At 35.8% G+C, this 18,450-nt stretch overlaps 1 pseudogene; it reads left to right on the top strand.

The window, feature by feature from the left end:
• Positions 1-731: 731 nt before the first annotated feature.
• LOC141714108 (uncharacterized) lies at positions 732-17,288 on the top strand (annotated as a pseudogene).
• Positions 17,289-18,450: the final 1,162 nt, after the last annotated feature.

Genomic DNA, 18,450 nt, shown 5'->3' with positions numbered 1-18,450 from the left:
TCAGTGACATTTTAGTAAGGGTCACAAAAAAATTCTTGAACTTGTAGAAATTAAGCGGTGATTTGAGATAAATTCCTACTTTTTTAAGATAAGTTTAATCTGAAGTTTTATTTTGTCAAATAAGGCAGATTTGAAGTTTCACGCAAAATCCTACATGAATAAATTTTGATGTTCTTAACTGATTTTGCAAAGTAATTAATGAATGTTCTCTTATGTCTTAATGATAATGTTATGCTAGTCAATTGTGTGTTGTTCCTTTACCTTTTGCAAAATAATAAAAAAAGAATAGTATTTTTTAAGACTACCAGCTCATTTTTTTAGATATATCTGTCATGCTCACAGAGAGACGTCCTCACACATAAAATATTCAACTTAAACTTGAATGATATATGTTATATACTTAAATATTTAACTGAGAGAGAAAAATGTCATTTTTTTGAATAATTCGGATTATTTGCATTTTCTCTGTATACATAGACCAACAGGATGAGTAAATAATAAATGAATAAAGCTAAAAAATAATCAAGCAATTTGAATATATTATAGTTTCAAAGTTGTTTAGTAGATAATAATTTAAAAATCTGATATAGTGTATCTTTTTATTATAAGTTAAAACAAATATCCAATTATATTTAGATAAAACCAGTAGTTAATTTTAAAATGTACAAATGTCAACACCTAATAATTATGTATTTCCAAATGTAATTATACGTGAGAAGCCTTAAGGCAGTGTTTGGTAAAACGTGTTCAAACACAAAAAACAATTTTATAATATCGGTTGCTACCAATTCAAGAATCTCACTTCCCAGAGAAACCCCATCGTGAATTGGGTCAAGATAACTTAAAGATTCAATCTTTAAGCGACCCATTAAATTTTACACACTTATCTCAAAATAAAAGTGAGATCTGGTAAAAAAAATTTAATGGGGTGCTCATTTTCTGGACTGAACTCATTCTATGATGCAGTTAATGGAGGTGGTGACGTTTGGATCAATGAAAATAGATTCAGAATTGTAAGGCAGCTTGGTGAAGGTGGATTTGCTTTTGTTTATCTTGTTAAGGAGATTGTTAGCACTGATGCTTCTTCTGCTGATGGTGTTGCCAAGAAATTCAAGAACCCTTCTCATGTTTCTGGTTATTTCTTCTCTTTTATTTCTTTTTCTGAAAGTTTTGATTTTTTTCATGTAATTCTTGATGATGGGTTTTTTTTTGATTAATTTGATTAGATAATGTTGTTTTGTCAACTCTTGATTTTTGAATAGTTGTGTTTGTTTCAGTTAAGTTGCGGGTATTTTTTAGTTTTTGGATCAATTCGATGGTTTGTCGGTGGAGCTCATTTTAGTGACAAAAAGATCGAATTTTTTGGTGTTATACATGAGCTTGGAAAATTGTGGTAAACTGTAATGAGTGAACTTGCATTTACTTGTTCGATTGACTTGATTACTTTTTATTGAGATATTATATCTGGTTGGTTTGGTCTTCTATTACTGATTTGGCATCAAGGGTATTGGGTGATGGTGTGAAAGACAGGTCAAGTGTCATTTTTAACTGCAAATTTACTAGGCAAATTTGAGTTCAGATGCAATGACTGAGATTAATGGACAATACTGTTTGCAATTTTTTTTTAGTATAGATTATTACCTTATATTCTATTGTTTGTTTAATTATAACACGCACAGATATACCAGTCAATGAGCTGAAAAAAATATAACAGCTACGTTGCGCGTTGCGATCTTGGGAACTTGGGATTATGATCCTTATGAAACAACCACTCTTCCCCTTCATAACAAAGATATTGGGATGACAAGACTGTAAAAGGATATGTGTATGTGAGTGATTAAGATTTTACATATATGTAGGGAGGGGTATTGATCTGATAAATAATTATGTCTAGAAATCGGAGCTTTAGAGTGTAAAAGTGTAATGTTCTCTAAAATTTCATCTTATCACGTGCTCAATGGTTGGACTTTTTGTTTGTGTAGCGGATGATTTCATCCAGTGTCTTCAAATCTTATGTCTCTTGTGTCTTTATAGAGTAGAGATTGTGATTTGCATTTGAGGATTATATGGTATACTGAACTGTTTGCAGCTTTCTTTTAATTAGTCTCTATGCACTATAAGTGTGACTGTCCTGTGTTGTGTGTCTCGATCATAGATGTAATCTGACAAACAGTATCTCGAAATATATATGTTATATGGCTGTTGAGACTTGAGAAGCTGGAAGATAAACATTGACAGTTTGAAACCTTTTTTTACTGATTTGGGCGTTGCTTTTTTGTGCAGATGATGGAACTTATGCAATGAAAAAAGTTCTAATCCAGAACAGCGAACAATTAGAATTGGTGAGGGAGGAGATTCGTGTTTCATCTCTTTTTAGCCACTCAAATCTTCTTCCTCTCCTCGATCATGCTATCATCTCAGTGAAGGTACGTTATTTTTTTGTATGTTCGTCTGATTATCATTTTACAGCATCAGACATGCTGAGGAGCAAAATTGAAAATAGTCCCTGATTATGGTCTCTGTAAACAAACGTGGCTTAAGATATTTAGCAATAAAAACATGGCTTAAGATATTTAGCAACAAAAAGAAAAAAAAACATGGCCTTGACAATTGACATACTATTTCATGCAACACAAAAATCATGAAGTGTCCTGAAAGAAAGTACCCAAAAATATGCTTACAATATCACTTCTATTCATTTCAAACTATTATAGCAAGCTACACTAATGTATGAAAACCAAATTCTGTTTAACTTAGGTGTATTTTACGCGTAGCTTTTTTGATCAACTATAATGGAATACTATCTCATGAAAGAGACTTATAAGTTATAACCATTGAATAGTATGTTAGGTCACACTTTCACTGTAGAGGGGTGAATACAGTGTTTATTACAATCAAATCAAACTTCAAGAACTTATGTAACAGAAAACAAACTTTATTTAAACAATAAACTCTGTTACAATCTGGAACTGTTATCTCTCAGTGATGAACAAAATATCACGAGAGCTGCTAGGGTTATAATAAATAATATTCTCGATAATGATAACACTCATAGTGTAAACCCTATGTCTGTGTTTATATACTACACAGTTACAAGATAATCGCTAATTGATATGGAATATAATTCTGCTTCCTAAAATATATCAATCAGATATCTTCTATTCCAAGTATTCCATTCTTCACGGAATTCCTTCTTCATGCATATCTCTTCTTATGTTTATCTTGATCTTCTTAACTTTAATCAGCTACTGTCCTTATCTGATCGTCCTTCAGCACTTAAGTTCTGATATCTATCTCCTGATAACATAAGTACTGATATCCCTTAAGTTCTGACTTCCAGTATAAGTACTGATCAGTTAAGTACTAATTTGTTCTGTTCAAATAAGATCTGAAATCTAAACATAAAACATATTAGCCATGACATTATCAAATATATCTAACAATCTCCCCCAACTTGTAAATTAACAAAATATACAAGTTTAACAGATATTTGATGATGTCAAAAACATTAAGTACAAATGCATGAGAAATAGACAAGATAACTACAACTTACAGTCCTTAAAGTTTTTACCAATTCAACTTCTGATAACAACTTCAATCTGTATAAATATCAGAATTTAAGCAGTTGTAGATCTTCGACTTGGCTTCATCATTTTCTGATCTCTCTGATGTCAGGAGTTGTTCTGAGATAATTCTTCAACAAACATTTCTCAGCATATCTGAGTTCATCAATCATTCTCCGTTTGACATCTTTAAGCTCTGCAGTATCTTCACCAGTTTGAAATATTGCAGCTCTGAGATCATTAATCTTTGCTTTTCTCAACTCCCGATCTAGTCTTATGACATAAGCTTTATTAGACTCTAGATTGAATTCAAGCCCCTTAATACCAAGATATGTTCTGATCTGTGCAGTATTAGGCTTCATATCAACAATATCACCATTGTGATTTCTGTACTTTGGAACATATCTGCTGTCAGACTTAACAGAATAAAGTCTTTTCTGTCTCTGAATCTGTTCCTTTAAGTAGTTTGCAGCAGTCTCTGTTATTCTGTCATCCACTTGAAGTAAGAATAATACATGCTCCAATTCTTCAAAATACTTCAATGGAATGGCATTTTGTCTTATATGATAAACCCTACCATCTGTCATGAAATACAACATGATGTATTCTTTCAAGTAGGTATGGTAAACCATCTGTACAGATTCTAGTTGATTCAATCTCTCAGGAGTTGCTCCAATACCTGGTTCACTCAAGGAAGTTGGATCATCGGTAGTGTTGTGTACTCTTCTTTCATCAGCACTTCCCAATCCAGTTTTATCTCTAGCTTCTTTTCCAGTAACTACTCTTGCTTCAAAACCACTTGAAGTAGTCTTCAAAGATTGAGTCTGTTTTGCTTTAGTGAATCCTGGTAGGAGTGCTTTAGATTTATTTTCTGATATCAAGTTAACTTGAGCACTGTCAGAGGTTACTTGCTTCTTCTGAATATCAGAACTTACAATTTCTTGACTCTGAACAACTTGAGCCATGTCAGAGGTTGTTTTAAGAACTTTTCTTGAAGTCAGAGCAAGATTATCTTTTCCATCAGTAATTTCTTCTTCCTCAGGAGGTACATAAGGCTTGATAGGTTCACCAACCTTTTCTTTACCCTTGGATCTTGGATCTATCTGTGGTTGTGATCTAGCCAAAGTTTCTTCAGTATGTATCCTTTCTTTGATCACAATGCCTTTAGGTTTTGAAAGTAACTTTTTACCAGAAGCTTCAGATTTAGATGTGACTTTCTCTGATTTAAGTCTGGCTTCTTCTTCCTTTAAACTTTCCAAGTCCATCCCTGGATTTTCTTGAAGAAATAACTGTCTTGACATTTCCTCATCAAGATCTAGAAGTTCATCAGAACTTATCCTTTTACCAGCAGCAGAACTTATTCTTTTCCCAGTATCAGAACTTGTTCTGTGACTAGCTTGTCTTGATGTAAACCTTCTACCTTGACTATGACCACCACCCATTCCAGAGTTTCCTTGGTCATCTTTTCCATCATCCTTTCCTTGCAGTGACTTGTTGGTTTTGCATTTGGACTTAATTACCTTCTCCCCCTTTTTGGCATCAGCAGGTAATAAAAGAGAGATAAGTAGTTCCACTGAGGTCTGGATTTCAGTAAGTTGCGATTGCTGAAAAGCTTGATTTGTCAGAATTTGATCAATCTGAGCTTGTTGCTTCTCTTGAGTTTTCTCAATATAAGCAACTCTGTCAATGGTAGGTTGGAAGAACTTTTTCTTATCAAGTTTCCAAACTTGTTCCTGTTTAATAAAGTTCTCCTGAATCTTGTGTAGCTCTGCATGAGTGTTGGAATGAAGACCTTGTAGATGTTTAGTACTCAATGCAGTGACTCTAAGCTGGATTTTAAAATCATCAGAATGTAACATTTCATCAGCTTTAGTCAAGTGCTCAGCAAGATGTAAAGCATTTGGAACACATGAAACTGAGTTCCATTCCTTAGTCCACTCCTGACCTGCAGGAGTTTCACTCCAAGGTACTGGTGCATCCCTGATAACAAACTCCTTTAGCAGTTCAGACTTAGGAGGAGTATGTCCTGAAGGACCTGCTTCATCAGCATCTACAGTTGTAGCAGCTTCACCAGTATCTCCAACATTTGCAGCATCAGAACTTAAAGAATCAGTATCTTCTGATAAGACAACTGTATGAGTAGCAATGGAGGCTTCAACATCCTCTAATTGCTGATCTGATACTAAGTTCTGATCAACAGTCATATCCTGATGCTCACCTAAAATCTGATCATCATCTTGATGCAGAGAAGGTGTTAGTGATAACTCAGGAGTTTGAACAGCATCAGTAACAGGTGTTGTGGAAGGATTATTTGCTTTTGGAGCTTCTAAGAAAAGTATTTCAGGCACAACCAAGTTCTGAATATCAATTTCAGCACTTGTGCCTGGATCAACAAGAGATATAGAAGGTGAATTAGCCTTGTCAGATACAGGTTCCTGAGATGGAGTTGATGGAGAAGAAGTGACTGGAGCAAATTCCTTGTCTTGTGAGATCAGAGATTCCTGATCCCCTTCCTTAGCTGCTTCCTCCTCATCATCTGAAACTGGCCTCTGTGCCCTCTGTTTCTTGTACTTCCTTGTTGATTTGGATTCCTTGGGAGTTGCAGGAACCGTCATACGTCTAAGCCTCTTGAGAAGCCTAGAACCCCCAATTGCAGAATCCTTCTGAGAAGTTGCCTTCTCAGCTTCATCTATCATAGGTTCTGAAGAGGGAATCTGATCCTCAGAATCTGATTCATCTCTCAAAGTAATCCTCCTCTTCTTCTGAGATGTTTGAGGAACAGTCTTTGTTCTCTTTGGCTTAGAGGATGTAGGCTTCACAGTAGGTGCTGAAGAAGAAGGTTGAGCAGTCTGTGAAGTGGAGAGATAGGATTTGAGATAAGTTCTGAGGGTAGGTTGAGTAGAATGAGAGGTAGGGACTGAGGTTAATGGATTTTGGTTATGGTGAGTTGGTTGAACATTTGAGTAAACAGATTTGTAAGTAGCAGGATCAGCATTTACCAGAATCTGTTTCACAGACTGAGGAATCTGTAATTGTCTCACCATTGATTTCTTTGTGTCAGCATTTATCAGGTCGTTAAAGTACCTTTTTGCAACCTTAAAAGGTGGGGTTTGAGTGCTGACTAACTGAGGTTCAGCAGTACAATACGTATAAATAAGTTGACAGAATCTAGCAAAATAAACAACATCTCGATCCTCTGTCATCCTATCCCCAATAAAACCAATTATTCCAGTTGCAAAATCAAAATGAGTTTGATGGATAATAGCATACCCGATGTGCTGACTCAGAATTGGGATGGCATCAAAATTTGAACACTTGTTGCCAAAAGCCTTGGTGATGCAATCGAAGAAGAAACTCCATTCTCTTCTGATATTAGCCCGTTTCAACTGTCCAAGTTTCGTCAGACTCTTTTCATATCCCAAATCAGTCATTAACCCCCGAAGGTCTGATTCCTCTGGTATAGAGAATGTACAATCTTCTGGAAGATGTAATGCTCTTCGTACTGTACCAGGAGTGACTACATAGGAAGAATCACCCACTTGGAAGATAATACTGGGAGTTCCTCGTTTACCACCATCATCATAAACTCCAGTCCTCCAGAACCGCAGAACTTGTTGACTTGAAAATAATTCAGGCTGAGTTAAGGCGTACCCAACCTCACTATGTGCAAGAAGATCTTGCACAAAATGCAATTCAGATGGAGCTTCAGCATGATCAAGAATTGCAGCATAGTTGTTTGGAACAAACTTTGCTCCATCAATGATTAAATCCTTTGGTGCCATGTGAAAAAATATTGAAATTCAAGTATGCCTGTTAGGTGTGTGAGATAATGTCTGTATGAAAAACCAACGTGAGAAAGAATGAGAAAGAGAGTAAAAGTAAGAAGAGAGATAAAGTATAAAGAAAGTAAAAAATTAAAGAAATCTTCTCTCTGTTGTTCTTATACTCGAAGAAAAATGTTACCGTTGGACACCTGTCAGACATGCAGTAATAACGGATAGTTACTGGGCTCGAGAAAACAGGAATGATTACTTATCCAGTTGCCTTGATTCAAGGAAAAACCATTTCAGTTATCAAGAGACACAGGTTTAATTCAAAATTGAAACCGTTAGCACTGATTGAATTGTTTTTCACTGCAACATTAATATTCTGAAAATGAATCATGTTAAAAATGACCGAGATAATTTCGATGAATAAGTGCTGACAAAGAATCAGAACTTAAATAAAGACAAAATTTAAATGGTCATCAGAATATCAAGCAGGATTTAACAACACAGATAAAATAACTCAGAGACAAAATCTTGAAGTAAAAACAGTTTTCATTAATATATCAAGTCAATACATATATGAAATAGAAATTACATCAATACAAGATTTTCCCTAAGCTTCTAATCCTAACGTCAACAGCTTTAGTCCTAGCTAAGAAGCCTGACAAAGCTGAGGATGAAGAAGAACAGGAAGAAGACAAGATTAAGTCATCCTCCTCTTCCTATCTTCGACAAACAAGATAGCGAGTCGAATGATTCGCTCTTGCTGACGAATAGCTTCCCGCCTTTCCTCCTCCAGGCGCTCCAGATGGCGATGGTAATCCATCTCGAAGAATAGAAGGTGAGCCAGCACCTCCTGTGGGACAGAGTCCCAGATCTCCTCAGGAATGACTGTTATATGCCACTCCTGCTGCCACTCGGCACAACTGAGCTCCATTGTGAAGGTTTGTGTGTTCAAAAACATGTTGTATCGAACCATTGTGTTTTTGATAGAAGAAGGAGGATAAGTGTGTGAGAAGAATGTGATGGAAAGACTGATGTGAAGTGGTTGCATATATAGGCAAGAGAATGCCAAGAGACACAAAGATATTGAATGCAGACAGGTAGAATTAATTCTACCTCGTCTCCCTAGACCTTGAAAAAGAATAACAGTCATTGGAAAAGGAATGTGCACATGTAACAAGAGTGATCTGTTCAAGGACGAGTGCCATTATGTTTTAACCATAGACTATTAATCTTCCACTTCAACATTTCGAAATTAATCTGAGACTGTTACCAAATTTTACTCACAGATAAGTCAAGTAAAGGGTTAGACTGAAAAATCAGAACTTAGACCTATACCAGAACTTAACAGTCATCAGAACATAATGTCTTAACTCGAACAAGGAATATCTATCTTAGTAAATACTCATACAAGTTCGTAGTTATGAACGTCAGAACTTAATCATCAGAACGTGTAACTAGAACTTGTCCTCAGAATTTGTGCAAAAGTGACACAATGACTGTTGATCTAAAATAACATAGACCACCACAGAAATTTCATCATTCATATGGAGTGATGTGTGTGTGCATTAAGCTAAATAACAGACAAAGAGTAAAGTCTGATCTACTTCAGTACATCTTAGAAATAAGTCATAATTAAAATTTTGCTAAAGAGCTGCCATTATCCTGAAACCTACTGATAAATGAGTTCATGCATGAGTTCACCTCTACTGTTTTTGTGCTAATTTTATGCATCTTTTGAAATTCTATTTTACAGAGGCTTCTCAGTGTAAGTGAGTCACGACTGTTTATCAGAATTTATGCTATTATCAGAGTATTTCTCCAGTAATCATAGAGTCTGAAAAGTCACCAAGAAAATATTTTGCTTTTCTAATGCATATTTACTTAATACCAGCAATGCATTTGGGTCGTCCCTTTCACATTTTTACTCTAGATCTCAAAGGAGTACCTGATATTATTCTTTGATTATTGTTCTTCTTCTTTTGATAAGTGAGGTTTATCAGCACTTAGTTCATTCAGCAGTTTTACTAGAATCAGAACTTAAACAGATGAGTAGCATTATTCTAATTTGTGACTTAGTAATAAGATATACAAAATAAACTTAACTAAGCTCAGTTATCAGAATTTGCTTGTGTCATAAGATTTCCACAGAAATAATTACTTCTTTCATGGGATCATTTGTTTATTGAAGACTAGTAGGTCAGTATCTAGCACAGTTATCCTCATAGGATTGAATAGTTACTGAAACAGACATATCACTTATCAGAGTTTAGAAACATATATCAGACAACAGTCAGTACTTAAAGACATTTATCAATTAATGCACAGAATATACAAAGAGATTAATTCTGTAAATACTGATCATAAAGTCTGATAACATAGAACAAGTTTAAGCAGATTTAGAGAAAGAACCTGAAATCATAGTAAGTTCATTTACCAATTTTGAAAAGGTAGCTTCACACAGTGGTTTTGTGAAGATATCTGCTACTTGTTGATCTGTGGGAACAAAATGCAATTCCACTGTACCTTCATCCACATGTTCCCTGATGAAATGGTACCTGATGCTGATGTGCTTTGTCATAGAGTGTTGAACTGGATTACCTGTCATAGCAATAGCACTTTGATTATCACAGTAAATAGGGATTTTGAAATACGTTAACCCATAATCTAGTAACTGATTCTTCATCCAGAGAATCTGTGCACAGCAGCTTCCTGCAGCAATATACTCTGCTTCTGCAGTTGATGTGGAAATTGACTTTTGTTTCTTGCTATACCAAGAAACCAACATGCCTCCAAGAAATTGGCAGCTACCACTTGTGCTTTTCCTGTCAATTTTGCAACCTGCAAAATCTGCATCTGAGTAACCTATTAATTTAAAATCTGATTCTCTAGGATACCATAATCCTAGATCAGCTGTTCCTTTAAGATACTTAAAGATTCTTTTTACAGCTGTTAAGTGAGGTTCTCTTGGATCTGCTTGAAATCTTGCACAAAGACAGGTAGCAAACATGATATCTGGTCTACTAGCAGTTAGATAGAGAAGTGAGCCAATCATACCTCTGTAATCAGTAATATCTACTGAATTACCAGTATCCTTATCCAGTTTTGTTGCAGTGGCCATGGGAGTGGATGCACTTGAACAGTCTTGCATTCCAAATTTTTTCAGCAAGTTTCTGGTGTACTTAGATTGACAAATAAAAGTTCCTTCTTCACTCTGCTTGACTTGAAGGCCCAGAAAATAACTAAGTTCTCCCATCATACTCATCTGATATCTTGACTGCATTAGGTTGGCAAACTTTTTGCAAAGTTTGTCATTTGGAGACCCAAAAATAATATCATCAACATAAATCTGGATCAAAAGTAAGTCCTTGCCATGGTTGAGATAGAACAATATTTTGTCAATAGTTCCTCTGTTGAATCCACTTTCCAGAAGAAACTGAGCTAAAGTCTCATACCATGCTCTAGGAGCTTGCTTAAGTCCATAAAGTGCTTTATCAAGCCTGTAGACATAATCTGGATGTTTGGAATCTACAAAGCCTGGAGGTTGTTCAACATATACTTCCTCTTCCAATTCTCCATTGAGAAAAGCACTTTTCACATCCATTTGAAAGACAGTAAACTTTTTGTGAGCAGCATAAGCCATGAATATCCTTATGGCTTCTAACCTAGCAACTGGAGCAAATGTTTCATCATAGTCAATTCCCTCCTGTTGAGAATATCCTTTTGCAACCAGCCTTCCCTTGTTCCTTACAATTATGCCATCACTGTCAGTTTTGTTTCTGAATACCCACTTTGTACCAACAACCGATCTATTCTTGGGTCTTGGCACTAAGGTCCAGACTTTGTTTCTTTCAAATTCATTCAACTCTTCCTGCATTGCTTGCACCCTATCAGCATCTTGAAGAGCTTCTTCCACTTTCTTTGGCTCAGACTGAGAGAGAAAAGAATTGTAAAGACATTCATTCGAAGTACCTGTTCTAGTTCTGACACCTGCCTCAGGATTTCCAATTATTAAATCAGGTGTATGTGATTTTGTCCACTTCCTTGCAGATGGAAGATTTTCTCTAGAACTGGATGCTCCCCCATGATTCATGCTGTCTTCGGTTTCATTTTCTGATACTCCCCCTGAAACTATGCTCTCTGAGTTGGATCCTTCAGTATTTAGATTTTCAGCACTGTCAGTACTTGGCTTATCAGAACTTGACGAATCAGAATTTGAAGAGCCAGATGTATGTTCTGATGCTTCTTGAGATGTGATAATATCTTGAGTATGCTCCCCCTGCATTGGTGCATCTTCCTTTGACGTAGTCACTACAGTTTCAATAACATCAGAGTTTAATCCATCAGAATTTACAGTATCAGGACTTAGACTGTCAGGACTTGAGGTATCAGAATATGAATCTTCATTTTCAAATCTCAGCTTATCATGATCAATGCAATCTTCAAGTCCAGTGATCTTCTTGTCATCAAAAGAGACATTGATAGATTCCATGACCACTTTTGTTCTCAAATTATAGACTCTGAAGGCTTTTGTAGAAAGTGGATATCCTACAAAAATTCCCTCATCAGCTTTTAGATCAAACTTGGATAGCTGTTCAGGATGAGTCTTGAGAACAAAACACTTACATCCAAATACATGAAAGTATTTGAGATTTGGCTTTTTGTTCTTCACCATCTCATATGGTGTTTTTCCATGCTTGTTAATGAGTGTTGCATTTTGAGTAAAACAAGCAGTCTGCACAGCTTCAGCCCAGAAATAGGTTGGAAGCTTTGCTTCTTCAAGCATTGTTCGTGCAGCTTCAATTAGAGTTCTATTCTTCCTTTCAACAACTCCATTTTGCTGTGGAGTTCCAGGAGCAGAAAATTCCTCCTTTATTCCATGATTTTTGCAGAACTCTTCCATTATCAAATTCTTGAATTCAGTGCCATTATCACTCCTCAAAATTTTCACAGAATCTTTGCTCAATTTATCCAGATGTTTGACATGATCAATCAGGATAGATGCAGTTTCATTTTTTGTGTGCAAGAAATACACCCATGTGTATCTGGTGAACTCATCTATTATGACCAACGCATATTTCTTCTTTGCAATAGACATGACATTCACTGGACCAAATAGATCAACATGAAGTAGATAATAAGGCTCAAGAATTGATGATTCAGTCTTGCTCTTGAACGAAGATTTTCTTTGTTTAGCCTTCTGACATGAGTCACAAAGACCATCAGGAACAAACACTGATTTTGGTAGTCCTCTCACAAGATCTTTCTTGATCAGTTCATTTATCTTGTTGAAGTTTAAATGAGAGAGTTTCTTGTGCCAATTCCAGCTTTCTTCAGTTGAGGCTCTACTCACTAAACAGATTGCAGAACCATCAGAACTTGTTGAAAGCTTAGCTTCATAAATGTTACCACGCCTGAATCCCTTCAGAACAATTTTTCCTTTAGATTTACTAACTATTTCACAATGTTCTGCAAAGAAATCAACATGATAACCTCTGTCACAGATTTGACTTATACTCAGTAAGTTGTGTTTAAGTCCTGAGACCAGAGCTACATCTTTAATAATGACATTCCCAAGATTGATATTGCCATATCCCAAAGTTTTTCCAATGTTGCCATCTCCATAAGAAACACTTGGGCCAGCTTTCTCCACAAAGTCTGATAGCAGGGCCTTATTTCCAGTCATATGTCCTGAACATCCACTGTCCAGAACTAAAATATTTTTCCTGTTGCCCTGCAATCAAAAAGACCACTAATTATTAGTTTTAAGGACCCAGACTTGCTTGGATCCTTTGGCCTTTTTAGGTTTGTTAACATTTGCAGCGGATTTAACATCAGATTTTATGTTAACAGTTTTCTTATCAGAACTTATACTAGAAGGAACAACAGAAACTTTCTTTAAAGAAGGTTTTATTTGATAATAATCATAGTACAAACTATGATATTCCTTACAAGTATAAATGGAATGCCATAAACTACCACAATGAAAACAAGGATTTTGTGGTTTGTATCTAACAGACTGACTCTTAACTCCTGACTTTGTAGATAAGGAGTTAATATTCTTATTCTTCCTGCAAAAAGAAGCCAGATGGTTAGAACTTCCACAGTTATGACATGCTTTCCTAGGAGCATCAGGAACAGATTTATAGTTATTGCTTTTATTCACACCTTCCTTTCCATTCCTGTTTTTCCTAGGTGATTTTACCTTGTTTGCATTCTTAACATCTTTCAGCTTATGCTTAAGCTGCTTCTTTGTCATTAAGCCTATGTTAACTTCAGCTGTCTTTTCCTGTTTTAGTTTGTCAGAAGCTAATTCCTTTTTAACTTCTGATTTCTCATTTTCGGATTTTTCAGTTACAAACTTAACAGGTTTTAACTTCGGCTTTTGCTTATCAACAGGCTTAATTTCTACAGTTCCTTTTTTTATTTTCTCCATAGCCTAAGCCCTCTTTCCAGTTTCCACTGCTTAGCAAATTTTGAGTTGTTTTGCCAGAGTTAGTCCAAGTTCTGATAATCTCTCTCTCCTTTTCTAACTCAGTTTTTAGAGATTCATTCATTTTTAGCACTTCATCCCTAACATAAAAAGCATCATCTCTATCCTGCTGAGTTTGATGAAACATGACTAACTCTTTTTCTAAGAAATCATTTCTTTTCCTAAAAGCAAGATTTTCAGAAGTTAATCTTTACATGTTAAAGTTTGATCTCTATAACTAACAAACATGGTTTTAAGATATCTTCTCAACTCATTAATATCATCAGTATGAAAAGCATAAGTAGTCTGAGGTACCTTTGTTTCAGCAGCTTCAGAACTGCTCTCAGAACTTGATTTATCAGCATTTGCCATCAATGCATAGTTCTCCTCACTTTCAGAGTCTGAGGTGTCTGTCCAGCTTTTCTGCTTTGTGACAAGAGCTTTGCCTTTGTCATTCTTGGTCTTCTTGCAATCAGGAGATATGTGGCCTTTCTCACCACAATTATAACATTTAACATTAGCGTAATCTCCTCTGTCAGACTTTCCTCCTCTTCCTTCAGATCTTCTGAAATTCTTCTTATCAGAACTTATGCCTTTCCTGGAAAACTTCTTTCCCTTCCTGAACTTCCTGTATGCAATCTTTGTGATTCCTTTCACCATAAGAGCACACAGCTTCATCATCTCCTCATCAGCATCAGTTTCAGGCAAGCTTTCAGAATCTGAGTCATCATCACTCTCAGAACTTGATGACTCAGTATCAGATTTTATGATAAGAGCTTTACCCTTATCTTTCTTTGAGGAAGGTGGTTTGGGGGATTCCTCTTCAACCTTGAGAGCAACTGTCCTTGACTTTCCTCCTTTCCTCTTGCTTCTTTGTTCCATCTCAAGTTCATGAGTCTTGAGCATTCCATAGATTTCATCAAGAGTTGTTTCATCAAGATTGTAGTTGTCTCTTATTGTTGTTGCCTTCAAATCCCAACATTCAGGAAGAGCTAACAGGAATTTGAGGTTTGTATCTTCAAGATCATACTCCTTATTTACTAATGACAAGTCATTCAAGAGTTTGACAAATCTATCATATACATCAGTCAATGACTCATTAGTCCTAGAGTCAAAGTGTTCATACTCTTGAGTGAGTATTGTCTTCCTGTTCTTCTTAACTGTTTCAGTTCCTTGACACCTTGTCTCCAGTGCATCCCATATCTCCTTAGCAGTCTTGCAGTTGATTACCCTGTTTGACATTACATTATCAATGGCACTATGCAATAAGTGACGTACCTTTGCATCCTTAGCAATAGATGCTATATCTTCAGCAGTGTAATCATTCTTTTCCTTTGGTACGGTCATTGCTGCTTCACCTGCAACTACAACAGCGAACTTGGTAGGTTTGTGAGGCCCTTCCTTGATTCTATCAAGGTATTCTGGATCTGTTGCTTCCAGAAACATGGTCATCCTTACCTTCCATATGGGATATTCAGATGGTCTCAATATGGGAACTCTGATAGTCTCATATCGACTCTGAGTTGATGTCTTTGATGATTCCTCAGTTTTGGTAGGCTTAGTTGGAGTTTCTGTGTCAGACATGATTGTGTTTGGATCTTTAACTGTATGTGTGTTAACAGATAGCTCTGATACCACTTGTTAGGTCACACTTTCAACTGTAGAGGGGGTGAATACAGTGTTTATTACAATCAAATCAAACTTCAAGAACTTATGTAACAGAAAACAAACTTTATTTAAACAATAAACTCTGTTACAATCTGGAACTGTTATCTCTCAGTGATGAACAAAATATCATGAGAGCTGCTAGGGTTATAATAAATAATATTCTCGATAATGATAACACTCATAGTGTAAACCCTATGTCTGTGTTTATATACTACACAGTTACAAGATAATCGCTAATTGATATGGAATATAATTCTGCTTCCTAAAATATATCAATCAGATATCTTCTATTCCAAGTATTCCATTCTTCACGGAATTCCTTCTTCATGCATATCTCTTCTTATGTTTATCTTGATCTTCTTAACTTTAATCAGCTACTGTCCTTATCTGATCGTCCTTCAGCACTTAAGTTCTGATATCTATCTCCTGATAACATAAGTACTGATATCCCTTAAGTTCTGACTTCCAGTATAAGTACTGATCAGTTAAGTACTAATTTGTTCTGTTCAAATAAGATCTGAAATCTAAACATAAAACATATTAGCCATGACATTATCAAATATATCTAACATAGTAAAGAATAGTTTTTATTAATCTCAAAAAATCATTAACTTAAATTATAACACCACTTAATGATGTGTCTCTTCATATGCATCATGCAAAATGAATAATCCGATTTTAGAATTGTAGCTACTTTGTGCATGTTGGAAGTTGCCTCCTCTTGTCATGCTAACTTGTACATGACTTGTATACTTGTTTGGGAAGTGGAAAGGAGGCAAACCTTTTATTTCAAAATCATTTTTAGAAATGATAACATGTTTTACTGTCTAGGCCACACCAGAACAAGCTTGGACACATGAAGCATACTTGTTGTTTCCAGTGCACTTGGATGGAACACTACTGGACAACGCTAAAGTGATGAAATCTAAGAAAGAGTTCTTCCCTACATCGGATGTTCTTGAAATTTTTCGACAGGTAGATATAGCTTTTGATTTGTCCTTTCATACGAATTTGTTGCATTTGCATTAATGTGCCAGATTCATCTCATTGTGAAAAAATTGGTGTGCAGCTTTGTGCAGGACTCAAGCATATGCACAATCTTGATCCTCCATACGCACACAATGATGTCAAGCCCGGTAATGTTCTTTTAACACATAGGAAAGGTCAGCCACCTCTTGCGATATTGATGGATTTTGGAAGTGCTCGTCCTGCAAGAAAGCAAATTCGATCTCGTTCAGAGGCATTACAGTTACAGGTATGCACTATTTAGTATATTTTGTTTGCTATATTGCTTCTGGACTTTCATGTTTTCTGCTGGGTTAATTTTATTGAGCATATTAAATGCATTATGCTGTCTAACTTTACTCTTGTTCAAGCTTGAGTGGCTTTTGGCCTTAAGTTAAATTTCATGAAATACAGCGCTGCTTTTGCCAATTCTAGCACAAGATTAAAGCAGATGAAAAAACTTACAAAATTTTTAACTGTGTTACTATAAGTACAAATATGATCCTTAACAAAAGAATGTATGTCTTATTTATTTATAACATAAAAAGTTGAGTGCAGCATTGATGTGAATGCTTAGGTAAATAGGTGACAAGGATTTGTATACAAATCTGTTTTCCCCATGATCATTGAACCCGGTCAATGGTCCAATCGTGGTAGCATATTTGTTCCAACCTGATAGATCAGAATATTCGTAGCTTGCTGTTTTGTTAAAAGTGATCCTGATTGGTTTCTTTCATTTTCATACATAGGAATGGGCATCTGAGCATTGCTCTGCACCCTTTTCGAGCTCCAGAGTTATGGGATGCCTAGCCATGAGATATTGATGAAAGAATGACGTCTGGTCACTGGGTGCACTCTGTATGCTAATGTAAGGCCCCCAACAACTTTTTGCGTAAATAATAGTTGTGAATTTAGGTTTGCAGGTTTGTCATCTCATTCAAATATATGATGCTTTCTAATGCATGCACAACATATGGTATGATAGGATATACAAGCTTTCCTGTGTATGCCACATGATTTTTCATTATGTACTGGTAAAATAAGTACTTGGGGTATACAGAATAGGTAATATTTATACAAGTTTTGTTTTTATTAGTACTCGGAATTGCTTCTCTTCCCTTATCTTTTCGAAGAACTTCTCTGGCCATCTATTATGATGTATATGTTGCAAGTTTATGTTAGGCCTCCTACGCACATTACTTACGCTAGACGTAAGAAACAATAATTGTCTAGATCTGGAAGGGGGGAATTGTTATTGAACAATTATATTGAGAGTGATTTGGGAACTATACTTAGTGGAAGCTAGTTAATTAGTTGGCCTTTTTAGAATCAATTACAGATTAGGATAGGAGTGATTTATGGAGTAATTTACTTTCCAATTCCTTACAGATTTGGAAGGAGGTTTCTGGAGTTAATTAAGGTTCAGTTGAGGACTGGGATGGGTGTTGTTGAGTATAAATAGAGAAGTATTTTACATGGTTAAGGAGGAAGAAAGAGTGTTTGAAAGGTATAGTGTGGAGACGTGATGTTATCTCGAATATCACTTAGTTCTGCGTGCCTTTTTTATCAATAAAAGAATCCGTTCATAGTTATAATTTCTTGACAAATATATATAATATAATTAAAGAGCAGGCCGGGACTGGTCCTAACAGTGGTATCAGAGCATCTCCGTCTTGGGAAAATGGCAGGTGCAAAACAAGTTGAAAATCGAGTTGAGAAGAAATTAGAAAGAAATTTGAAGCATACAAGCAGAATTTCAGAAGCTGGATATTGAAAAAATTCAAAATGACATTCTTTTCTTAAAGAGAAGTATGACCATACTTACAAAAATGGTAGCTATAGTCATGAGGCTACTGGACGATATACCTTGTCCTTGAGAATTCGCCAGTAACAGGCAAAATAAATCAGGAGCGGTATTGGATCTTTACCTCGCGACTGGAATTGCCTGTGTTGAAGAGAGAATCCGAAGGTT

The sequence above is a fragment of the Apium graveolens genome, chromosome 3 (genome assembly GCF_009905375.1).
Source record: "Apium graveolens cultivar Ventura chromosome 3, ASM990537v1, whole genome shotgun sequence".
Taxonomy (NCBI): Eukaryota; Viridiplantae; Streptophyta; class Magnoliopsida; order Apiales; family Apiaceae; genus Apium; species Apium graveolens.
The sequence above is the reverse complement of the archived record's forward strand: the minus strand, read 5'-3'. Positions and strand labels throughout refer to the sequence as shown.